General features: G+C 50.7%; 1 long non-coding RNA gene across 1 annotated transcript in view; it reads left to right on the forward strand.

Annotated features, from left to right (window-relative positions):
• The first annotated feature begins 224 nt into the window (after nucleotides 1–224).
• The window catches only part of LOC135285716 (uncharacterized), a 34,569-nt gene continuing 8,959 nt past the window's right edge, over nucleotides 225–25,834 (forward strand). Inside the window, exon 1 of the long non-coding RNA XR_010350444.1 lies at nucleotides 225–255. This is a non-coding gene — a long non-coding RNA (uncharacterized LOC135285716). The remainder of the gene's footprint in view (nucleotides 256–25,834) is intronic.

Below are 25,834 nucleotides of genomic sequence, written 5' to 3' on the forward strand. Positions count from 1 at the left end.
ATAATTGTTGCCCATTATTATAATTATATTATTATTGCCTTATACATATTATTGCCATATATATTACTATATTATATATTATTATTAGCTATTATTATATAGCACTATCATAATTATTACCTTATATATATTACTATATTCTAAAAACCCAAACTCTAAGTTTCCAGCCCTGTGATTTCACGCACTTCTATTCAAACTCCACAGCCACAATCCCAGTTCTGTCATTCCATTTTGGAAGCTTCTCCACAGCCTCAGGTCAGTGCAGTGTTCTCCTGGGGGTCAGTGCCTGGCAGCACAGAAAGTCTCCAATTATCAGCAGCCAGGGCTCCAACATTGAAGGTTTTGGGGTGGAGGCTGGTCCTTCTCCTTCACCTCCTTCTCCTTCTCCTTCTCCTTCTCCTTCTCCTTCTCCTTCTCCTTCTCCTTCTCCTTCTCCTTCTCCTTCTCCTTCTCCTTCTCCTTCTCCTTCACCTCCTTCTCCTTCTCCTTCTCCTTCTCCTTCTCCTTCTCCTTCTCCTTCTCCTTCTCCTTCTCCTTCTCCTCTCCTTCTCTTCTTCTCCATGGGTTTGGGTGGTTTTGTGTAATTGGATAAAAAGTCCCCATTGCAGGCACAGGTGGTTGGTTATTGGGTTAAAAGTGAAAATAATTTCGTGGTCATTTCTCAATTGGACAGTTTATCCTTAAAAGGCCTTGTAGAGAGAGATGGGGGCTCCATTTTCAGTGTGTTAGAGTGAAGTGCTGCAGAACTCAGGGTTTCTGGCACTGTGACAGAGATAAGAACTAACAAACATCTGAGTCCAAATGAGAAATACAATCTCACACATTTAATCCCAACCCTGGCAAAAAAAGAAGCAAAGACTCCACAGGAGGTGTCCTGGAAGACTCAGGCTGCCTGTCCCTGCCTCCAAAATCAGGCTCTGGGATTCAGCTGGGCTCAGAGGAAACCGTAGGAAATTCCTCAGACGCAGAAAAATGAGCCCAGCCCAGAGAAACCACAGCTCATCCCTGCTCCCAGGAGAGGGACATCTCATTCCGGGATGTCTGGAATGCTCCTTCATCCCACACCAGCCTCTTCTCCTTCCCATGGGAACTGGAGATGTAGAGCTGCAGCCCATGGATGTTGTGGCAGTACCAGTTGTGGGTTTCTCTGGGTCTGGATTGAAGGCACCTCAGACAGAAGTTCATGTTTGGACTCAAGTGTTTATTATTTCTTATCAGTAAAACAGTCTCACTACTGTGAGTTCAGCAGCTTTTCATCAGAAGGCACAAAATGGCCAACAACCTCTTGTTACAAGGTCTTTTAAAGCTAAACTATCCAATTAGGAACTGACACCTAGATTATTTTCCCTTTTAACCCAATAACTGATCTCAAAGAGCTGCAATGTGGACTTTTCTGCCCAGTTACAAAATGCTGATCAAACCCATGAAGAAGGAGAAAGAAGAAGCAAGAAGAAGAAACCCAGGACAACACCCTGTGCCCTCCATCTTGCTTCCACCCACAACATACTAAAAATCCCAAACCCTCAATTTCCCACCTAAGTGATCCACCTACACTACTCTCTATAATCTATTTCACACTTTTGTGGACTCTAGTCTATCTTGAAGTTTAGGGAACTTTCTCCATGAATGAGGGTCAGTCAGTGCTCCCCTGGGGGTCAGGGCACTCCAGAGCAGACAGGGAAATATTCCCGGTGCCCTGGGTTTCCACAGATGTCATTGAGTGCTTGGAATCTGCTGTAATTACTGATTTGGTCCCTTTTGATGTGCCCCTTGGTTTGGAAGCTCCAGGGCACAGTTCCTTTCCCACATGGCTTGAAACACATTCCAGGTGAATGCTGAGAAATAGAGTTGACGAAGTTGAAATTATTTTATTCTTTATGAATAGTTGAAACCGGAATCTGGAAAACATATGGAATCTGACAAAATCTCATTTCTCCAAGTCTATTTTAGCTTAAAAAATCTGTTAATAATGATGTCCAAAATTTCTTTTTTTCAATAAAAATACATAATTTTGGAAAAACTTTATTAAAATTTCTGTGTTCAGGTAGTAAAGTAAAATCTGACATTTTACACTCAAGGTTTTTCTCTAAGTGGAAATTTTTTTCTCTTTAACCTTGTGTTTTGAAGGAAAAACTGAAGTGAGCTCATGGACTTCTTGCAGTAGTAGGATAACAACAATTCACTGGTGGCCTGGGGACCCCTTGGCTGCATCCAGAACTCCCCCTGGCTCTCTCATTCCAGCAGGAGATCAAAGTGGTGTTGATGGTTTGCTCCTCGTCTTCTCCTGCCACACCTCCCTGGGAGAGTTCGTCATTTTTTATGGCAAATTTTCCCTGTTTTTGAAGGCTGGGGAGTCCCCAGTGTCCCCGGGGGACCCCCAGAGACCCACCTGGGTCTCTGCTGTGTCCTTCCTCTCCTGCTGAGGCTCCTGTGACCCCTGACAACCTCGGGCTCCCACCTAATTCTCCGTAAACTCTTGGAAGGGATTAGCAGATGCTTGCAAATTTTATTCCTTAGTTCTGGTGTCAACCTAGGCCAGACTGATCTGAGCCTTGTCCGGACTGATCTGAGCTTGTGGCACAAAGTCCCAGAATCTCTGAGGTTGGAAAGGGCCTTGAAGATCATCGAGTGCAACCTCCCCCAGCACTGCCAGTATCCCAAGCGCCACATCCTTTAAGGGCTCTAAAATCCTTCCAGGAATGGTGATTCCAGCACTGCCCTGGAACCTGAGCACCCTCTCCATGAGGAAAATTTCCCTGAAATCCAACCCAAACCTGCCCTGGCCCCAAACCAGCCTGAGGCCGTTCCCTCTCCTCCTGTCCCTGTTCCCTGGAGCACAGCCCGACCCCCGGCTGTCCCCTCCTGTCAGGAGCTGTGCAGAGCCACAAGGGCCCCCCTGAGCCTCCTTTTCTCCAGGCTGAGCCCCTTCCCAGCTCCGTTCCCTGCCCTGGACACACTCCAGCCCTTCCACTCTCATGAGGAACCCAAAAATGACCCCAGAACTGGAGGAGTGGCCTCCCCAGGGCTCACAGTGCTCCTGACCCCAAATCTGCTCCTTTGCTGAAGGTGAGACCCGAACTCCCCAGGGCTGAACAGCAAACCTAGGCTCGAGCTCCTGCTTGGGGTCAGGATACAAAAATCAAGGATAAAGCAGCCCCTTCCATTCCCTCTCCTGAGCACCAGCCAGGCCTGGGAGGAGGAGAAGCACCAGCCCCTGCAGGGAAGTGGGGAGTGGAGGCTCCAGTTTGGGGCTGGTTCAATGGAAGGAGGAGCAGTTCTTTCTGACAGGGAGGATTTACCCTGCCTGCTCTCCACCCTTCCATACTTGCCCCATTTTTCTTAGGTTGTTTGAGAGCACATCCCAGACACCCCCATGGGGTATTCTGGGAGCAGAGACCAGGTGATGCAGCTGCCCTCAGCAGAGTGAAAATGAAGCAAAGGTGGCTTTATTCTTTCTTGTCATCTCTTCCTGGGGCTCTGGAGTCCACACAGGCCCACGGCACAGCCTGGGAGGTGTCTGCAGTCACAGCTCAGCTCTTGATCTACATTTCCCACCCCTGTGGCCTTTCCACCCCTGTTTTAAACCATCATCAGGCTTGCAGAGCTGCAGTGACAGAGCTCTGTGCCCCGGCAGGAGCTGCAGCCCGCAGTGTGACCTCCTGGAGCAGCCTCCCCTGACTGGATCAGTGCCCGTGGCACAGGGCAGCGAGCAGTGACGGCTGGGCACGGCTCTGCCAGCCCCCAGCTCCTCTCTGCTGCCAGACAGGCTGGCTGGGGACAGTGACACAGAGACCAGGGGCACCACAGCGCTGGCTTGCCCGTGGCACCTGCCCAAAAGAATTAATCAGAGTGATTAATTCCTCCTCAGAGCCACGGCTGCTCCCTGCCAGCGTGGGGGGACTGCAGACAGGGGGGACTGCACACAAAGGGGACTGCAGACAAAGGGGACGCTGTCTGGGGGATTTGTTGATGCCAAATGTGTTCATTATCTGTCTCGCAGTATCAGAGGAGTGTCTGGAAGGGCTGGTCAGCAGCCATGGGGATGGTGCTTTCTGGCAGTGTCCCTGTCCTGACAAGGGCAGAGGAGCCCTGGGGAGCTCAGTGAGGAGAGGAGACACTTGGAGAGCAAAGCCAAGCCGTGCTGGGACTGCTGTATTCCCATCCCACAGCCACTGAGCCTTCCTCCCCTCTGCTGCCTGGCAGCAGGGATCTTCACAAGGGATGTGTCCTGTTCCAACCTCTCCACTCATCTCCCTGCTGAGAACCACGGCAAGAAAAGCACCTTGGGAGCAAAAAAAAGCACCTTGGGAGCAAGGAAAGCACCTTGGGAGCACTGTCTGGATGCTCCCTGGCTCCAAAGCCTTACCCAAAACTTCTGGTGGGGAAAGAGTGCAGGAGCTGAACTGACAAGGAGTTGCTGTTCCTGGAAAGTGGAATTGGTGCTGATATTCAGGTCTTTATGGAGGAAATGGAAAACCGGGTTCACCTGGAGGAAAATCAGTCAAAGGGACCTGATAGATCCAGCCACTGAAAATTATGATGCTCGTAAAAAATTCAGGAGTTTCTCTCCTGAAATCCTGAAACTGGAGCTCTCATCCTGAACAAGGATGTGTCACAGCCTCAGTCACTCTGCCCAGACCCGGAAGAAGAAAGGGGCAGCCAGAGCAATGAACGCCCTCCACCAGTAAATTTTAAACACAGTTATCTTCTCATCTCTGGAGCTCCCAGGTAACTGCCCCCAGTAGCCAGGCAGAGGTGTTGTGTGAGTTCTAGAGCCAACAAAAGCAGATGAATTTAAGGATTGTCCCAAAGTGCTCATCCCAAACCATTCAGGATGCGTTAAAGCATCTCCTGAATGCTCAGCATCCATGGCTCTGCTTTAAAGCCTTTCCGTGAACAGCTGATCTGTGGTTGAGCAATTGGGGAAGCATCTGCAGGTCAGGATCCCCACCCCTGCTCTGGCCACTTCTCAGTGTCCTCTCTGACCGAGGAGATGGCATTTCCTTTGTCTGCACGCTCATCTGGGTGTGATTCCTCACCACTGGTGCTGCTGAAGGGTTTGCTTGGTGGCTGTCCAGGTTTAGGACACAAAGGTTTAGAAACACAAAGGTTTCTTAGGCCCAGGATGGTGTCTCTGGCAGGGTGTGGAGGGAATTACCGGACTAGTCACCCCAAAATAACGCAGAGGTTTCAGCATTAGCAGAGGAATGTCCAGGTCAAGTCACAGCTGAGCTTCATTTGGACCAGGAACTGGGATTTGTTCTTCTCCATGTGTGATGAACATCCCAACCACAGGCTGCTCCACAAGGGAGCAGTTACTCCACTGCCTGGATGCTCCCTGGCTCCAAAACCTTACCCAAGGCAGGGTAAAGCCTTACCCTTCTGGTGGGGAAAGAGTGCGGAGCTGAACTGACAAGGAGTTGCTGCTCCTGGCAAGTGGAATTGGTGCTGATGTTCTGTTCTTTATGGACGAAATGGAAAACAGGGCTCATCTGGAGGAAAATGTGCAGGAGGTTTTCTCATCCCCCTGAACTTGTCATTGCTTTTCTCTGGTAGCTGCACCCTGTTTTTTGCCTGTGCTGCACATCCTGGTTCCCATCCCCTGGATCCACCCATCCTAATGAGCTCCTAATTACCATCTATTAATCACTGCCTGGATCTTGTTTCATGGACATTTGGGGATCCATGACATCGATCCTGCCCTTCCTTTACAGGAGCCTCAGAGCAGCCAGCAGTGTCTGGAGGTGACAGTGTGTCCAGCAAGGCCACCAAGGGCTCTCCCACATCAAAGAACCACCCTGGCAGCTGGGGCCTGCAGCCAACAAACAGCAGGAGCCAGGAGAGCTCTGGTCATGGTGACAGGACCCCAACTCTGGTGCTAGCCCTTAGCCTGCAAATTTCAAGCTGGGTCACCTGAGACCACTGGGAGAGGCCAACAGGAACTCGCTCTGTCTGTACATCTGCACCCAAATTCTTTTTCCATGTGTCAATTTTTTACTAACATTTTTTTTCTTGGTCACGACTGGCCTGGTGGCCTCCTTTGAAGCTGATAGATCCAACCACTGAAAATGGTGATGTCCTTGGGATTGCACTGCCAGTTTTGTAAAAACTTGAGGAGTTTCTCTCCTGAAATCCTGAAACTGGAGCTCTCCTCCTGAACAAGGATGTGTCACAGCCTCAGTCACTGTGCCCAGCCCTCACCTCAAGCAAGAACCTGAGCTAGGCCTGGGCTGTGTCCTCAAAGCAGCACATTCCTGTCTGAATTTCAGAGTCTGCTCCACTGCCTGATGGAGGAAGTGAATTCCACAGCTGCTGTGCCTGTGGAAAAGGCTCTTCTCCAGCCACCCACGGCTGCAGCCAAGCTCTCCAGCCACAAGGTGCCTGGGATGCATTATTTCTGGGAAGTGCTCCTCAGCTGCCTGTGGGAAACTTGTTTACTGTGAAAAATCTCAGGTTAGGCAACCAAAAATGGACCTTCCAGTCCTGGATGGAAATCTTGGCCAAAGCCTGGGTGTTGCTACCCAAGATGTTCTCAGCTGATGTGTGAGCTCAGAAAGAGCTCAGCTCCCATCCTGACATCAGGACTTTGATGATCCTTATGGATCCCTTCCAGCTCAGGATGTTCTGTGACCCTGATTCTGCCACAGGGGAAGTTTAGTGCTCCTTCCTTTGAAACAAAGTGCTTCCACAGAAAATCATCCCCAGCCCTGTCCAGAATACAAATCCCCAGGTGCCCTTTGAGTGCTGGCAAAGCCAGTGCAGCTGCCACGCTTGGTGCTCACTGCTGGTGGAGGTTTGTTCAGAACAGCATTCCCTGGGACTGTAAGAGGAGCCACTTGACTGATGTTAATAAACTGACAGATTGGAAATGGGAGCAAACGAGAGGCTGAGCCTGGAAACGCTCACCAGGCTGCAGGAGCTTTGCACGTTGTGTCAATCCACTCCATTAACTGCAAGGAAGGATCCAATTTATTCTGAGGCTCAGCATGATGAACAACTCGTTTCCCAGGATGGGAGCGAGGAGGACTCCTCAGAACACACTGGACAATTCAAAGAGAGCCTTTGGGCATTGAATAATAAGTGTAGAGAGAAAAGAAGAAGGGGAAAAAAATAAAGGTTCCATTTTGAGAGTGATTTTCTTCTCTCTGTTGAGCAATTTCATTTTATCTTTCCACTGTAAGTCAGGATCTGGGTGTTTGGGGTTTTTTCCTTCCCTATGAAGAAAGGTGTCTGTGCTGACAGGAGCTGGCTTGGATCCCTCTGTGCAGTGTGGGGGCTCTGCTCCCTACCAGAGGCACTTCTACCAATGTTCTGTGAGCAGGGCCTCCAACAGGCACGGGGGGATCCAAGGCAGAGAATTTCTGTGCTGAATCCTCACAGGCTGAGCCACTGGCTTGATAACATTTCATACTTTTAACCCTCATTCCTTGTTCCCATCAAATAGGCAGAAGGGAAAAGGTTCCTGCTGGCTTTAAACACCACTGGGTGTCTGTCAGAGCCCTGTGGCTGCTCAGGAGGGCTTTGATCCACTGTGGGGTCCTGATTTCAGTGGGATCCTGCCTTTCAGCAGGATCCTGATTTCACTGGGATCCTGCATTTACAATGGAATTCTGCCTTTCCAGTGGGATCCTGCCTTTCCAGAGGGATCCTGGCTTCCCAATGGGATCCTGCCTTTCCCATGACAAACTGACCTGTTCAAACACAGCCCTGTGTCCAACACCAGGTGCTGGCCCAGAGTGTCAATAAATACCTCCCCATGCCCCCAGGCAGCATGTGGCACTTGTCACCCACCCTGTCCCCACGAGGGGCTGGCAGTCTCTGTCTGCTCTCTACATCTTCCCTGGGAGGGTGGGAGGCCCTGCCACAGGGTGCCCAGAGCAGCTGTGGCTGCCCCTGGATCCTGGCAGTGCCCAAGGCCAGGTTTGGAGCAGCCTGGGACAGTGGGAGGTGTCCCTGCCATGGCAGGGGTGGCACTGGATGGGCTTTGAGGTCCCTTCCAACCCAAACCTTTCTGGGATTCACTGATTCCATGATTCTATGATCTTGGCTTGCAGACAAAGGGAAAAGGGCTGTCCCACATGTCCAAATGTACTTAAATCTGGGGAATTTTGTCTTGGCTCCCTGTGCCTGAGGGTTGGGGCAGTCACTGGGGTCAGGGGAGAGGTCAGTTTATACAAAGGTTAATGGTGAAGAAGCTCCAGTAACTCCTGGGACCAAAGCCTGGGAGCAGAGACAAATCTGCTGGAGAATCTTATGGAGAAACACACTGAGAAGTACAATTACCCCTGACCCATTCAAGAAAATCCCTAAATCCCAGAATTGTGGAATGGTTTGGGTTAAAAGGGACATTAAAGCTCATCTCATCCCAACCCAAACCATGGGCAAGGACACCTTCCACTGTCCCAGGCTGCTCCAAGCCCTGTCCAGCCTGGCCTTGGGCACTGCCAGGGATCCAGGGGCAGCCACAGCTGCTCTGGGCACCCTATGCCAGGCCTCACTGCCCTCAAGGGAAGGATTTCTTCATGTCAGAAGTGGACATTGAGATTCTGAATGGAGCTAAAGCAGGTCCTGCCTTCCCCAGCCCCTTCCCCACTGCCCTGCAGAGCCCAGGGCAGTCCCACGGGGTTGAGCTGCCTGTGCAGGGTGGCTGTCACCTGGGGAGTCCCTTTTCCAGCAGGCTCCGTGCCCAGGAAAACTCAGTGCCACCCCAGCAGAGGCAGCTGCACGTGCACAGCACTTCAGAGGTGATGTGAGCGACTTTTGCGTCACAGAAATCTTCCCAGCCAGCTTTTTAATGTGATTATTGCTGCTCCTGGGCCTGGGATTACAACAGCAAGCAGAAATGCAGAGGGGAGCAGGGTGTGCATGGACCAGGGCAGAGCCTCTGTTCAACCCCAGCTCCCATCTCAGCCCAGCTGCAGTTTGAGCCTTTTCACACCCAGGAAAAAGGGAATGTTGAGGAGTACCCGGGCCAAACCTGCACAGGGTGCACGTTCCCTGATGACAGCTTTCCTGCTCTCCTGCACCCCTCGGAGCTGGGAGTGAACAGCAGCCCCAGCCCTGGCAGCCTCCGAGGGCACAGACAAGTTCCCTCACGCACACTCCTGGGTGTTTTCACCAGATCCACCCTTAAAAGGACATTTTCTCCCAAATGGCTGGGGCACAACAAGCTGCAGCTCTGCTCTCAGTGGCTGCACAGCAGCAGGAAGAGCTGTTTTGATGTGCAAAACTCATCTCCCTGTGCCCTTTCTCGTCCTTCACATGCAGCAGTGTTCAATTTATTGATGGATTACATAATGCCACCGCAGCTCCAGGCATGCTTTGTCCCCATCCTATTTTTAACAGCCATCCTCTCTGTGTCCATTATTTCCTGAGCCAAGGGTCCAGGCCTCTCTGCTGCCAGAGCTGAGTGGGTTTTACAGTCTCCACTTGGAATTTAAAGCCATTTACCCCAGTGCTGGTGGTTCCCTGGTGAACACAGACGAGCTGTGGGCACTGCATCCCTCTGGTCTCTCAGCACTGACCTGGGCACGCTTTTCCCCACACCACAGCTCAACATTTGATGCAGCACATTTCCATGAAGCATTTCCATGCAGCACATCAGCTGGTGACAGGTCCCAGCAGGATTCCAGAGAGGCAGGAATATTTGTAAGCAACCCTTTGGGATGAGCCAGGGTTTCCTGCACAAATGTGGGGTGCTACAGGCACGGGGCAGATTTGACTCCAAAGGGATGAGGGATGCTGGAGGTCTGATGGAAATGGTTGTGAAATATCATTGGTTTTCAGAATAATGTATGATAATGTGCTAATGCAAAAGAGATTGTTGGAACCCTGGCTGCTGAGAATTTGAGACTTTCTGTGCTGCCAGGCACTGACCCCCAGGAGAACACTGCACTGACCTAAGGCTGTGGAGAAGCTTCCAAAATGGAATGGTAGAAGTGGGATTGTGGGTGTGGAGTTTGAATAGAAGTGTGTGAAATCACAGGGTGGGAAACTCAGGGTTTGTGGTTTATAATATAGTAATATATAGAGAGCAAGATGGAGGTTTTGGGGTGGAGGCTTCTCCTTCTCCTTCTCCTTCTCCTTCTCCTTCTCCTTCTCCTTCTCCTTCTCCTTCTCCTTCTCCTTCTCCTTCTCCTTCTCCTTCTCCTTCTCCTTCTCCTTCTCCTTCTCCTTCTCCTTCTCCTTCTCCTTCTCCTTCTCTTCTCCTTCTCCTTCATGGGTTTGGGTGGTTTTGTGTAATTGGATAAAAAGTCCCCATTGCGGGCATGGGTGGTTGGTTATTGGGTTAAAAGTAAAAATAATTTAATAATTTAGGTGTAATTTCTTAATTGGACAGTTTATCCTTAAAAGGCCTTGTAGAGAGAGATGGGCTCCATTTTCAGTGTGTTAGAGTGAAGTGCTGCAGAACTCAGGGTTTGTGAGACTGTGACAGAGATAAGAACTAACAAACATCTGAGTCCAAATGAGAAATACCGTCTCACACATTTAATCCCAACCCTGGCAAAAAGAAGATAAAACTCAACATTTAGTGGTGCCCTGTGTGAAGAGGACACCTGTCAGGGTCAGGACCTCCCGGAAGAAACAGAGATAATGAAAAAGCAGCTGGAAGCTGGAAAAATCCCCAGGGAAGAAAGACATCATTGGCAAGGATCTGTAGCACAGCCCTGGATACCATCAGAGGGATAAAGGATTGATCACCAGCTGGCCATTGATGAGGGGCCAGTGACGGTTTGGAAATTCACACTGGGGACACTGGTTTGGGGTTTTTTTTGCCTTTTTTTTTTTTTTTTTTTGAGTGTTGCATGCCAGAATGTGGGCTGACCCTTTCCAGAGGTGTGGAGGTACCATGAGGAACAAGTCAATGACCTAAAAAATGCTCTAAAATCATAAAATCACAGGGTGGTTTGGGCTGGAAGGGACCTGAAATCCCACCCAGTGCCACCCCTGCCATGGCAGGGACACCTCCCACTGTCCCAGGTGCTCCCAGCCCCAGTGTCCAGCCTGGCCTTGGGCACTGCCAGGGATCCAGGGGCAGCCACAGCTGCTCTGGCAATTCCAGCCCAGCCCCTCCCCACCCTGCCAGGGAACAATTCCCAATTCCCAAGATCCCATCCATGGCTGCCCTCTGGCAGTGGCAGCCATTGCCTGTGTCCTGTCCCTCCATCCTTGTCCCCAGTCCCTCTGCAGCTCTCCTGGAGCCCCTTCAGGCCCTGCCAGGGCTCTGAGCTCTCCCTGGAGCCTTCTCCTCTCCAGGGGAGCACCCCCAGCTCTCCCAGCCTGGCTCCAGAGGGGCTCCAGCCCTGCAGCAGCTCCGGGGGTTCCTCTGGGCTCTCTCCAGCAGCTCCAGAGGTAAATAATATATTAATGAGGAATAAAGGAGAAATAGCAATGAATTATTATGGCATCATGTACATATTTTTAAAGAATAATGTCAAAGGCAGGTAAAAGCAATAGGAGAAAAAGTAATGTTTGAATCACAAAGCAGAAATGTGTTCAGGTTTTGAAAGCATCTCCAGAATCAAAGAAAGGAAAATATTTGCATAATTGACACATTTTGTAGGGAAAAAGCCAATTGGAATCACACTTTTTTTCCTCTCCTGATAATACATTGATATTTTCAGGTGCAATTTTTGGCCTAACAAGCCAAGAGATGCTCTGGGAAAATCCCTTTCCAGGAAACAGCAAGTGCAAATAAAAGTAACCTGGTTACTAAGACACTTCAAGAGAAAATAATGTGTGTGGCGTGGGGGACAGGGAGGACTGGGAAAAGCAAATTGCTGAGGGCAGCTGGGCACCTCCCAGCCACGCTCAGGTTGTGACCTCACAGAGCATCACAAACCCTGCAGGCAGGGCAGGGAGGGTGAATCCCGTGGGGCTGAATCAGCCTCACCTCCTCTCCTTGAACTTCATTAATCCATTGGATTTCCATGGGATTTCTCACAGGATCATGGAATGGTTTGGGTTGGAGGGACCTTAAACCCCATCCCACCCCTGCCATGGCAGGGACACTTCCACCGTCCCAGGTGCTCCAAGTCCCAGTGTCCAACCTGGCCTTGGCAAGTTCTGCTCTTTGTCTAATAATTGCTGCGAGGCTGTGGGGGCTTCTGTGTGATTCATATGGGGAGGAAAATTCAGTCTAATAATAGGAAATATCTTATCTTGGGAGGTGGGTGGGGAAATAGATTTATTTCTAGTAAGGAGCATTGTTTATTTCTGCCATTACAGGAATATTTACAGGGAGAACTTGTAGGAGAGGGGTCCTTCAAGGAGACCTCTTGCATGGTGTTCACACTCCAGTTGTCACCCTGCACTGATCTGAACCAAACAAAGAGAAACTAAATGGAAACAAAAAAAAAAAAAAAAAAAAAAAAAACAAAAAAACAAAAAAAAACCAAACCACAAACCAAACCCTCCAAGGCAGGATTGCTCAATGTTTAGGAAGGGCACTGTCAGAAAGAGGCCTCCAGCTCAGCATTTTGGAAACACCAGCTACAATTTGTAATCAACTGCATCATTTTATCCCTTGTTTCCCCACTATTCCATAAAAATCAGGTAAAACTGCTACTGAGTGAGTCCCTGTGGGCCCACTCAGGCAAGGGACCCCCTGGCTCACATTGGCCAGTGGCAATCTGGGAGAACTGGGAGAGAACTTGGGCAAACCCTCCCTGTGTCCAGCATCACTGTGCAAGCAAAGGATGCTCAGGTCAGAACAGCAGTGCAGGAAAAGAGAAGATGGTTTGTTATCAGGATAATAACAGTGAGAATGATTTGTTATCTGCACAATAACAATGATAATTTGTTATCAGGACAAATCCTTTCCTGGCAAGCTGTCCTTACTTCCCAGCCATATTTACAGCTGAAGAATGTGTTTTTTCACACTGTGGTTTTTGTGGCAATTTCAATGTTGTGTACATTGAAAATATCAACAGGCTTGGGGTAGGAAGAGGTGGGGATGAGTGCAGGAGTGGATTTAGGAGAGGCAGACAAAGAACCACAAAATTAGTGAGGCTGGAAAAGACCTCCAAGATCATCAAGTCCAACCTTCAACAAACAGCCCAGTGTCACTAAACCAAGTGCCATATCTATTCACTTTTTTAACACTTCACAGAATCACAGAATTCCCAGAATTCCCAGAATTCCCAGAATCCCTGGGTTGGAAGAGACCTTCCAGACCATCGAGTCCAACCCAGCCCCAACACCTCAACTCAACCCTGGCACCCAGTGCCACATCCAGGCTTTGTTAAACACACCCAGGGATGGGGACTGCACCACCTCCCTGGGCAGAACATTCCAGAACTTTATCACTCTTTCTGTGAAAAACTTTTTCCTGATATCCAACCTGTATTTTCCTTGGTGCAGCTTGAGGCTGTGTCCTCTGGTTCTGACATTTGTTGCCTTCCAGGGCTGGTGACTCCACTCCTTAACCAACCTTTGAGTGAATAAATTTTCCCAAATTTCCCACCTGACCCTCCCCTGGTGTGCCCTAAGTAGGCTGACACACTGGGTGAACAAGAGAATGTTCTCATTCTCGCTTCCCTGAGCATAGTTTTCTTTCAATTATTAAAAACTCCTATTAAAATAAATCAATAATCATTTAAATTATTAAAAACTCCTCCTGTTAAAGCTTCCTTGATCCTATTTGCAGACCAGACTCTCATGCTGGAGGATTCCTCTCTCTCCTGGGGAAGCACAGATGTGGCAGAGGCTGGTTCCAGCCTTCCCCACTGCAGCTGGAGCAGGTTGGACCCTGGCAGTCCCACCAGGGCAGGCTGGACCTCTGCCAGGTTGGACTGACTCCTTCAGGCACCTCTTGCTGAGCTGCCAAAGCAAATTTTGGTGAGACAGAGGCAGCAGATTCAGGAGGGAGCCTCGCCTGCAAGCAGAGCTCCTCGGGAGCAGGGTTTGGGATCTCCTGGAGGGGAAAAACTCCTGCAGAGAGCAGGCAGAGGCACCTCCCTGCACAGGGGCAGCTCTGAGCACACACGTGTTACCCCAGTAGCACCCAGTGGCTCCTCTCAGCACCCTGAGAGGGGTGGCTGTGCCAGGAGGCTGCTGGAATGGGCGTTAGTGCCCAGGAATGCTGGCTGGGGTAGCCAGGAGGGAAGGTGCAGCAGAATGAGTTCACAGGGAAGGTATGATGAAGTCACCCGGCTTTATGAGAGATGAGCAGGGCCCTGAGCTCTGAGTCACGGCTGCAAACGCACCTGAGAGGAGGGAGAGACCCAGGCACGGCCCTGGGCCTCCAATTTCTGCACAGAATTGCCCCAGAGGAAGGGAAACCGAACCTTGAGAGGCAACTGAGCTGGAGGGACATGAGGATGGGGAAGGGTCTGGAGCAGCTGAGGGCTCTTGGTGTGTGCAGCTGGAGCAGGGCACACTGAGGGCAGAGCTCAGGGATCTGCAGCTCCTCCCGAGGGGCAGCTCCCATCTCTGCTCTGGGACAGGGACAGCAGCCAGGGCACGGCTGGAGCTGGGCCAGGGCAGCTCAGGCTGGAGATCAGGGCAAGGTTCTTCCCCCAGAGGCTGCTGGCACTGCCCAGGCTCCCCAGGGAATGGGCACGGCCCCGAGGCTGCCAGAGCTGCAGGGATGCCCAGGGTGGGGTTGTTGGGGGGTCTGGGCAGGGCATGGGGTTGGTCTGGGTGGTCCTTGGGGTCCCTTCCACCTCAGGATGTTCTGTGGCTTCAAGATCCTAAGCTCAGATCCCAAGGGAAAGCCCATCTACAAGAGATCAAAAGCTTTGAGGAGCTCAGCACCAATGTTCACAGGAACTCCAGACTCACTGCTGGCTCGCTTTAGCAAACGTGGAAAATGAGAAGTGTTTCAGAGTCCCTCAGTTACAGCTGTCAAGGGTGGCTCCACAACAACCCCACGCCCCAGGCTGTCCTGGTTCCCTATCCTGGATGTAAATCCCCGTGCCCCACGAGCACACTGGCACTGCTGGCTGTGTGGCTGTGGCTGTCACCATCCCCCAGCCAGCTGTGGACACTTTCCACCTTTTCCTGCAAAAATCTCAGCCTCCTCCAGCCCTCAGCTTGACATACAGTGCAGGTAAGGTGCTGTGTGTCCGGCTGTGTTTGGGGTTTGCTGCCAATCCAGAGTTTGGGTGCTGGCAAATTTGGTGTGATCCTCATCCTGTGGTTATGTGTGACAGGAGAGGATCCTGTAGGCAGCACTGGGAAAATGATTACTTAACGTGAAACCAGGATTAGGAGGTGTTTCCACAAAATAGTTCTGCTCAGCCTGGAGAGCCGGGAGCACCTGGGACAGTCCGTGGTCCTGGACTGAGTGTTAAAGCAAGGGATTTCTGGCAGTGGTTGATCAGCCTCACCGTTCACTCCCTTCCAGTGTTTCTTAACTTGGATTTTAACCTCCAGCCACTGGAAATTTTAATTACACACTTGTCTGCTCTGATGCATCACCAACCATCCCAATCAACCTTAAAAAACCCAAGATTTGGGGGTTGCTGGCAGCTGAACCCCCTTAGACTGAGATGGCACTGGAAAGTGCCTCAGAGTTACTTGAAAAATAAATCTTATTAAAAGATAAAATATTTTTAATCTTATTAAAAGATAAAAAAAATAAGACCTACCCCAGCAGTGTTCATTGGAAACAACTGATGCTGGTTGAGTTCCAGAGACTCAGGACATAAGATCTCAATAGCCTTGGAATCCCTTCAGCACTGTTGGGTGACTGGTCCAGCAGAATCATTGAAAAACTTGTGTTTGGTGATGTGGGAGAACCTTGGCACAAGAACCCAACCCCTGGTTCAGCCTTGGCAGATGCAGCTCCCAGCAGGGCTCCGGGACAAAGCAAAGATCCTGTGGGGGAAAGACTCTCCAAATTGTGAAGCAGAGGGTGTGTAACAGGTGAAAAAAGATCTTCATAGAGGCAACAGGAAAAATTATAAAGGAGGGAAGCAGCCCACTGGAAACAGGCTCAGTAGCACTACAGAATCTGGGGGTTGTTGATATTATTTTTCCTGGAGTGATCTCAGAGCCATGGATAAATCCAAGCCTCCCAGCTGGGGTGTGACCCTGGACTGCCCCTCCCTGCCCTCCTGCTGGGGAGGATTTTCCATCAGCACCAGTGCCCTGGGGCTGCTGGAATCAGAGAGGCCAATAAAGGTACAAAAGCATGGATGGATGGATGGATGGATGGATGGATGGATGGATGGATGGATGGATGGATGGATGGATGATGGATGGATGGATGATGGATGGATGGATGGATGGATGATGGATGGATGGATGGATGGATGGATGATGGATGGATGATGGATGGACGGATGATGGATGGACGGATGGATGGATGGATGGATGGATGGATGGATGGATGATAGATGGATGGATGGATGGATGGATGGATGGATGGATGGATGGATGGATGGATGATAGATGGATGGATGGATGATGGATGATGGATGATGGATGGATGGATGGATGGATGGATGGATGGATGGATGGATGATGGATGGATGGATGGATGGATGGATGGATGGATGGATGGATGGATGGATGATGGATGGATGGATGGATGGATGGATGGATGGATGATGGATGATAGATGGATGGATGGATGGATGGATGGATGGATGGATGGATGGATGATGGATGGATGGATGGATGGATGGGCTGTAGTCAGCAGAGGTTTCCAGGGACATCTCCAAAGACATCCCAGCCCCATGGGATTAAATCCAAGGCTGAGTAATGAAATGGGAAGCTCTGTGGGCACAGGGATGGCACCTGTCCTTTCTGTGCCACTTCCCTCCAGGATTCTGGGCTCTTTTTAAGGTGTGAGATGATAAAAATGTTATTTTTGTCAGACAGGGAGCTTGAGGCATCAGCTGAAGTCTTCTGATACACAGCAGGGCCTAGGAGAGTCTCCAAAATCGTGGGGCCACAGCAGGGGCAGCAGAGATATCCCTGTGTTCCCTGTGTCTCTCTTGTGGCTGTGATGGCTCAGGGGAAAATGTTTGTGGCTCTGCCATGAGTGGAGAGGGAGGAGGAAGGTCCCTTCTCCCACAGGAGATGGTATCTCCCCTTTCCAGGGAGATGTGGCAGGATAGAGGAAAATCCTCTTTTTTTTTTGCACATTCAGAGCAAAGATGAAGCCAGGAGGGACAGAATCCCTTCCTCTTCTTCCTGGGATCTTCTCTCACCAAAGGGGGACAGCCTGTGGCTTCTTCAGCCACAGGGACAGGTCTCAGGGTTTTTTTTAGTGACAGGGACATGTCCTGGGCTTTCTTTAGCCACAAGGAACAAGTTCTGTGGCCTCTTGGTGGAGGAAAAAAAGCAGAGGAACCTTGGATGAGCCCCAGCTGGGCTGGGGCAACTGCTGCTTGAGATGTGACCTTCTCAAGGAGCAGCTTCTGGAGCTGTGGCTCATCTCTAGAGTGGACAATGATTGTGGGAGAGATGCTGTGGGAAGCCTTGTGACCCTCCTGGGAGCCCCAGAGAGAGAAGGTGGCCAGCTGGGGTGCTCTTTTCTGTCTCAGAGGCAAGAGACTCCCCAGATTTTCTTTGGCAGCTCCAGCTCCCAGCAGCTGGTGGATCCAGGTGTCTCCTGGAGGTGGAATGATGTCCCAGGAACCTCAGTGAGATTTAGGAAAAGCAGAGTGAGCAGAAGGTCCCCTCCGATCCATCACGGGCAGCACAAAGCTCAGGCACCTTGGAGAGAGGAGAATTTCTAAAGAGAAGTTAGAGTCCTCCAGAACCCACTCTGGACAAAAGCATTCATGGAATTTCATGGAGAGTCACCTCCTTTCTTTGCCTTCCTTTCTTCGCCAGTTTTCCAAAGAGATTTCCAGCTCCATTACAGACTTTAAAAATAAAAAGGAGAGAGGATATCATCTCCTGTAAATTCTGGATGTCTGCAGTCTCCACGAGCAGGACCGAACCCATCCTTACCCAAATTTCTGGGATGTTTCCCCCTCTGCAGGTTCCAGGGACTCTTTGCTTTCATCCCACACTGCCCTCTCATGGAGCAGCTCGGCTCTGCCGTGCCCGAGTTCCCCTCGGAAGGGCAGCGGGGACTGGGGATTCACCCTCTGGGGGCTGTGGGCAGGCGGTGTTGGAGTGGAGGGTCCTTGAGCAGATGCCACCAAGGGAGGTGGCCCCAGCAGCCGTGTTTCCGTGCCTTTGCCACAGTTCCTTCAGCTGTGTTTTGTCCTGGGAACAAGGACACCAGGACAAGGATGGGACAGTCCACTGGGACTGAAAAGAGTTGATACCAGTGAGAATCACCTGAAAAATGGAAAAAAATGAGAAGGAAGGGCCATATCCTGGAGGACATAGGGGAAGGCTACCAGAGGGGTTGATCATTTGCCAGGCTGGAAGTTCCTGAGCACTGCAAACATGTTGGCTCCCCTTTTTCAAGAGAAATATTCCTGTGCCAGGAGATCCCTGAGCACAGAGGTGGCCAGAGACAGCAGGGAAGAGGATGGGATGTGACACCTGAGCAGGACACAGGGCTGGAGACACCCAAGGTCCCTTCCCATTGGAATTATCCCCCATTCCCATGAACTATGCCCACAGTCCCTGCACTGCAAGCTTGGCATCAGCCTCACAGAGCTGAGGATGTGACAACTTTCTGGGGACAGAAACCATTTTGTGATGTTTGGGAAAGTTTGATGCTCTGCTGGGAACAAGGACAGGGGCCAGGTGGACACTGGGACACTCGAGGGACAGCAAGGAACAGTGAGTGGGAGAATTTGTTTTGCAGGTTCCAGCTACTGAATAATTCACTCTTGTGCAGGCTCCTTCCTCTTGCTAAGGCAGGACAGAGGAGACCGGGCAGAAAAAGCTGTAAAGGCAAACAGACTTACTTGAGAAGATGTTAAGTTTTCTACTCCTACAATCATGAAATGAAATCAAACCTGAAGAATCCATATTATCTTTGATTCCTGTGCTTCGGACAGCAAAATAAATTCCCTCATAAATGTTAGTTTATTTTTTAAAAATCAACACTTTTACTGTTTAGATCATTTAGTTTCTCTACACATGGACAAAAGCTGAATATATGAGAATATTCCTACAATAAAGCGAGTCACAAAGGAAACAAAGGCATAGATTATAAATATATGTATAAATTAAAAACATAAATTATATGGCAGAAGAAAGGGGAGAAATGAGAGGCTCTTCACTCAGGGCTGGTCAGGAGTTTTTCTTTTAATGGGAAGTGTTCAAGAAGTTCTGGGAACTCATGGAGCTGGCAGAGCAGCCCCTGCTCTCCCAGACAAGGGCTCCAAGGGCTGTCAGCTCTCAGCTGGGCTGGGTGCAGGAGAGGAATTTCAGCTGCTCTGAGGACAGGATGCATTCCAGGCTCTCTCCCACTGGGGTCAGAGTTTTCATTGATGTAATGGGAAAACTTTTCCCCTTTTTAATGCCTCCTGTCTCATTCCATCACAGAGGCACAGAAATGAGGGATGGAAAGCACCTCTCAAGGTCAGGAGGCTCTGCCTGTGCTCATGAGGACCACAGAGCAAGGCAGACCGAGGACATTCCTGTCATGTTTCAGGCACTGGCCACGAGTCCTGAGCCTGCAGTCAAACAAAATCATTCATCTAGGCGCAACCCAAAGTGTCTTCATTTCCAGAGAATTAACATTTCTATCATGAGGAGCTGTTTCCCTTTGCTAATTTCAGAGCACCTGTGCTGACGCAGTGGAGCTCTCCTGGACTGCCAGGGGCTGTCCCTGCCCTGTCACCCCTGTCCCTGTCCCAAGCATTTCCCCTTCTGCCCAGAGGCCAGGTGGGGTTGGAGGTGTTCACATTCTGCCCACACCCTGCTCTGCCATTCCTGGACATCCCTGTTCCCATCAGCTCTGCTGGCCCACAAATATCTCTCAGAGAAATCCCTCCTCCTGCTCTGCTCTCCAGCACAGATTGTGTTTGGGCAGATATTTATTCTTATCAATGCTCTACAAACCTCTCTGCCTGGCCTGAGCACCATCCCTGCCCCTTTTCCCTCCAGCCCCTTGTGCCAGGGCCAACGCGGTGAGTCAGGCACCAGCCAACGACCTCGGAGTGAGAAAAATCTCCTTTTGGGTTTGGACTCACCCCGGGCCTCTGCAGAAATGAATCCCAGCTGGGGTTTGGCAGGAGCCAGCCCTGGGAACAGCTGAGCGGCTCAGTGAGGGAATTCCACCCAGGAGCTCAAAGGTGAGGCCATAAAGGAAACCTTTGGCCGAGCCCAGAGGACTCAGGAGCCAATTCCTCCAGGATCACAGAGAGACAGGAGCTGCTCAGTGCAGCTGTAAACTCTCTTCTGGAAAGGACGTTCAAAGAAAGCATCTGGAAGATCAAAGCTGGAGCCATAAAGGCTGAACTCTGTCCCCTGTCCCAGCCTTGGCCGGGTGCAGACAGAGGGAACACTCAGGGTGAGAGATGTCAAGGAGAGAATAAGTTAATTAATATTTATTCACCATCTGCACCCCCTGTGCCCCCAGAGGAGCCCTGTCTGTCAGAGGAAAGCTCTGTGCACACTTAGGGGTGCCCTGGAGTCCTGGTGTGACCTCCACAGGGAGCTTCACCCTGCCCACCCTGTCCCATCCCTGCTCCAAGCTTGTTCCCTTTGCTTGATTCTGGGGGAGGATTTCCCTTGATTTCCCTTGATTCTGGGGGGGAATTCCCCTTGATTTCCCTGATTTCCCTTGATTCTGGGGGAGGATTTCCCTTGATTTCCCCTGATTCTGGGGATTCTGCTGCTGGGTTGTCCCAGCCTGTGCTGCCCTGCTGTGAGGAGCAGACACAGGACCAGGTGTCTCACTGAGCCCCTCGAGTGATGCAACACCTGCCCGGGCAGGACTGTGCCCCTGTGCTCCTCAGAGAATGCTCTGAGCAGCTCCCGGCACCATTTTGGATGCCACACATGTGAGTGAGGGACTAAAAATACCCAACTATTCAAATGTGAGATGGTGTCAGATGGCACCTCCAACTGGTACCCGACAATCCAAAGCCAACAGTGCTGAAGGAGACGGATTTGCCATCAGGAGAGAAGGGACTGAATCTGCTGCTCAACTCCCACAGAGCCCAGGGAAGGCAAAAAACACTTGAAAATACCTTTCCAAAGAGAGCCCTGCCTGTAGATGCAGCTCCTTGTTTTCCAAGGCTTCTCCTGAAACACAGACACGCTGAATGTTGTTTTTGAGATGCAAATTGCATTTAGCTTCCAGAGTAATTTAAATACATAAATACCGCTGAAGAAAACATAGACAAAATGTTGTTTTTAAGGATGTCACAAATAAGCATTTTCACCACCTGAACATGAGGTTGAACACATATGAACATGGAACTTTCACACAAGTAGGTGCTGATGCTCCCTGGGACAGGGACAGGGACAGCAGCCAGGGCACGGCTGGAGCTGCGCCAGGGCAGCTCAGGCTGGAGATCAGGGCAAGGTTCTTCCCCCAGAGGCTGCTGGCACTGCCCAGGCTCCCCAGGGAATGGGCACGGCCCCGAGGCTGCCAGAGCTGCAGGGATGCCCAGGGTGGGGTTGTTGGGGGGTCTGGGCAGGGGAGGAGCTGGGCTGGATCATCCTTGGGGTCCCTTCCAGCCCAGGACATTCTGTGATTCCACACTCCCTGAACCCTGGCTGCTGGAACCTCCCAGTGTGAGGTGCCCTCTGCACTGAAAGGCAGGATCCCACTGAAATCAGGACCCACATTGGAAAGGCAGGATATCTCTGGAAAGGCAAGGATCCCATTGAAATCAGGATGCCACTGAAAGGCAAGACCTCATGTAAAGGCAGGATTCCATTGGAAAGGCAGGATCCCACTGAAATCAGGACCCCACAGTGGATCAAAGCCCTCCTGAGCAGCCACAGGGCTCTGACAGAGATCCAGTGGTGTTTAAAGCCAGCAGGAACCTTTTCCCTTCTGCCTATTTAATGGGAACAAGGAATGAGGGTTAAAAGTATGAAATGTTATCAAGCCAGTGGCTCAGTCTGTGAGGATTCAGCACAGAAATTCTCTGCCTTGGATCCCCCCGTGCCTGTTGGAGGCCCTGCTCACAGAACATTGGTAGAAGTGCCTCTGGCAGGGAGCACAGCCCCCACACTGCACAGAGGGATCCAAGCCAGCTCCTGACCCAGGGACTTGTGCTTGGTGACAACTTTGTCACCTGTTCCATTTGCTGGGACAAAGCTTTCCCCATGCCAGGCTGCCAGAGTGTCTTCCTGTGAGTGCCCCCAGTGCTGGACATGTCACCAGGACCTGCCCCAGGGTGGCACCTGCACAGTCCATCCAGCACATCCTCGTGTAGGAACACCTGGAACAGCCCCCAGTGATGGGAACCTGCAGCTGCTGTGGATTCCTGACTTCCCATGGGTGCCACAGGGCATTTGGGTGCCTCAGAGCTGTGTTCAGGCACCTGCTCTGAGCATGCCCAGACCTCACATTTGGGGACTTTTGAGAGGTTGGCAATAAAGGTGTCACCATCCCGTGGGACAGGGCCAGCCTGCCCTGGGATTTGTGTGCCCTGCACACACCCACAGTGAGGAAGAGGAGCAGGAATGTGGGGAACACCCCGTGGGGTGGCTTCACCCACCAGGAGGGGCTGAGATCCCGTTCCTCAGCAGATAAGATTGTGCTCCTTGGCACCACGGCGGTGGCTGCTCTGCCCGGCGTTCCCACCCTGATAACAGCCCGTGCCCTTTGGCTCTCTCCTTCCCTTCATCTTTGCTAGAAAAAGGCGTTGTTGTTGTTGTTCCTTCCTCACCCAGTAGGGTGCTGAGGGCTCTGCTCTGCTGAGGGCTCTGCTGGTGCCCAGATCAGAGATCTCCATCTGTGTGCCCTGATGGGCTCCCAGCCCCAGGGGCTCTGCTTGCTCAACCCTTTCCTCACCTTCAGGGAAAAATGGAGCTGAGTTCTGTGAGCAAAAAAATGGCATTGGGGATGAAATATTAAATTATTTCACTGGGAAGTCCTGTGTAAAGTATTTCAATAATTCAAGTCTGCTGGACCAGGATGGGTGTACCAGCACTGATCCATGGAATCCCAGACTGGCTTGGGTTGGAAGGGACCTTAAATCTCATTCAATCCCACCCCTGGAATGAGCAGAGACACCTCCCACTGTCCCAAGGTGATCCAAGCCCTGTCCAGCCTGGCCTTGGACACTCCCAGGGATCCAGGGACAGCCAGAGCTGCTCTGTGTCCCCCTGCTCTGTTCCTTGCAGGTCCAACGTGTTCCACCCTTCCTGGAGAGAAACATCTCAGCCACTGATGGACAAGGCACATTTTTGAAATCATTTTAGAAACCAACTGAAGGCAGAATTCCCTTTGAGGCTTTAGGACCCAGGATGCCTGAAAACACCCTGGAGGTTGCTGTGTTTGGTGCCACTGAGGTCTCCCAGTTATGGACTTGGTACAAGAGCCAGTGGCTCATCTCCAGTGTTTGAAATTACTCCTGCAAAGGAACCCGCAGCCTGACAGTGCCCCAGATATGCTCTGGTTTCTCTTCAGAAGGTTCTGTGAAACACCAGTGAGCTGGCAGCAGTCCACTCTTGTGGGTGTGAGGATGGCCCATCCCTGGCAGAGCCCAAGGCCAGGTTGGACATTGGGGCTCGGAGCATCTGGGACAGAGGGAGGTGTCCCTGCCATGGCAGGGGTGGGATGGGATGGGATGGGATGGGATGGGATGGGATGGGATGGGATGGGATGGGATGGGATGGGATAGGGTGGGAAGGGCTTTGAGATCCCTTCCAACCCAAACCAGTCTGGTTTAGACAAGGCACATTTTTAAAACCTCTGTGATCCCAAGGAAAGCTCTCATTGCTATTAAACCACATCCTGTATCCCGAACTTTCCATGGCCATGCCAAGGCCTGGCTGGGGCTGATGGGAACAGACCCATTCCCTACTGGCCATGACCTGGGCATGGGGAGCTGTGGTGAGCCTCCTTTGTTTCCACTGGGCTCTCAGATAAGTAATCTCTCCTGAAACCTGATAAATATGATTTAAAATGAGGGAAGGAGCTGAAAATCTTTTCCCTCACTGCAAAGTTCAAAGGGTTTACATGGTACCTCAAAGGTGCTGCTCAGTTTGCTTTGAACCCAGAATAGGAACCAAGAATGATCCCATGTTGATTATCTTGAGACTTTGTGTCTCCATCCACTGGCTCTGAGTGTCTGGAGTTCTGGACTGACTTTGAATGAGCAAACTGAGGTTGTAGGAGCAACATTCTGCAAGAATTTGGGGCTGGAGGTTGCTTTATTCTGTGCGGTGGTTTGATGAGCTGACCCACACTGTCAGGATTATAGAATATCCCTAGAGGAAAAAAGTCATTTTAAAATGAAACCTCAAAATATATCACTGACAAAAAATGGGCAAATGGGCAAAATTCCACCCACAGCAGCTGTGGCTGCCCCTGGATCCCTGGCAGTGTCCCAGGCCAGGTTGGAGAGGGCTTGGAGCAGCCTGGGACAGTGGGAGGTGTCCCTGCCATGGCAGGGGTGGCACTGGATGGGATTTATGGTCCCTTCCCACCCAAACCATTCCACGATTCTATGAACAGACCCTGACTTTCCAGGAATTATTTGCTCTGGGATACCTTTGCCTCCCCTAGAAACATTTGTAACCTTAAATCTAATTTCAAGCATAGATTTTTCATGGATTTACTGGGTTATTTTCCCACTCAGGAGTTGAGAGGGGGAATAAGAGAATATGATTTTTGAAGAAAAATGCTTGAAGATTTGCTTTCACACCTTCCTGGGCTGAGAAGAAGGGGTGACACCATTCATATCCCCCAAAATAGATCTGTCCTTGTGGCTCAGATCAGGGGCCCAGGGCTCTGAATCTCAGTCCAGACTGAAGAAAGACCTTTCCCACTCCTGCAAAGGCAGCTTTTCCATCCTCTCCAGCATTCCCTCCACCTTCCTCTGCCTCAGAGTGAACCCCTCTGAGCTCAGCCTGCTGCCCCTTAGGGGACAGAATCCTGCCAGGCCAATTCCTCCAGTTCTGGCAGCATTTCTGCTCTTTTTGGGAACTCCAGGCCTCAAAGGCCGTCACAGCTCACAAGCCATGATCTACAGCACTTCACTCTAACACATGGAAAATGGAGCGCCATTCTCTCTCTACAAGGCCTTTTAAGGATAAACTGTCTCCAATTAGGAAATGACACCTAAACTATTTTTACTTTTAACCCATGGCCTGCAATGAGGACTTTTTATCCAATCACACAAAACCACCCAAACCCATAGAGAAGGTGAGGAAGAAGGAGAAGGACCAGCCTCTGCCCCAAAACCTCCATCTTGCTTTATATATATTACTATATTAAAAACTCTTAAACTCCAAGTTTCCCTCCCTGTGATTTCACACACTTCTATTCAAAGTCCACACCCACAATCCCAGTTCTACCATTCCATTTTGGAAGCTTCTCCACAACCTCAGGTCAGTGCAGTGTTCTCCTTGGGGGTCAGTGCCTGGCAGCACAGAAAGTCTCAAATTCTCAGTAACCAGAGCTCCAACAACTTTTGGCCACCCACACCCACGGGTCCAGCCCAGCCCAGCCCAGCCCTGCCTGGCCATGGGGGACTCTTGTGGGCCACCTTTGGCCACCCCTACCTGAGGGCTCAGCTCAGCCCAGCCCCAGTGGCCATGAGTGACCTCTCAGGTCACTTTTGGGCATTCTGGCAGTGCTGGGCTCAGCCAGAACAGGATCATCCCATCCCAACCCATAAACAGCTCTGGCATCTCCTGCTCCATCCTCTTTTGTTGTCAATTAAGCAAATTTTCTTTAAAAAATCCACACTGCATTTAAAAACTAAAAAATGTTCTGAGGAGGCAGAAAAACAGTTTTTCTGGCCTCATCTGTCTCATGTTATTTTGAATCTAATGA

Source organism: Passer domesticus, chromosome 24, assembly GCF_036417665.1.
Source record: "Passer domesticus isolate bPasDom1 chromosome 24, bPasDom1.hap1, whole genome shotgun sequence".
In the NCBI taxonomy this organism is placed as follows: Eukaryota; Metazoa; Chordata; class Aves; order Passeriformes; family Passeridae; genus Passer; species Passer domesticus.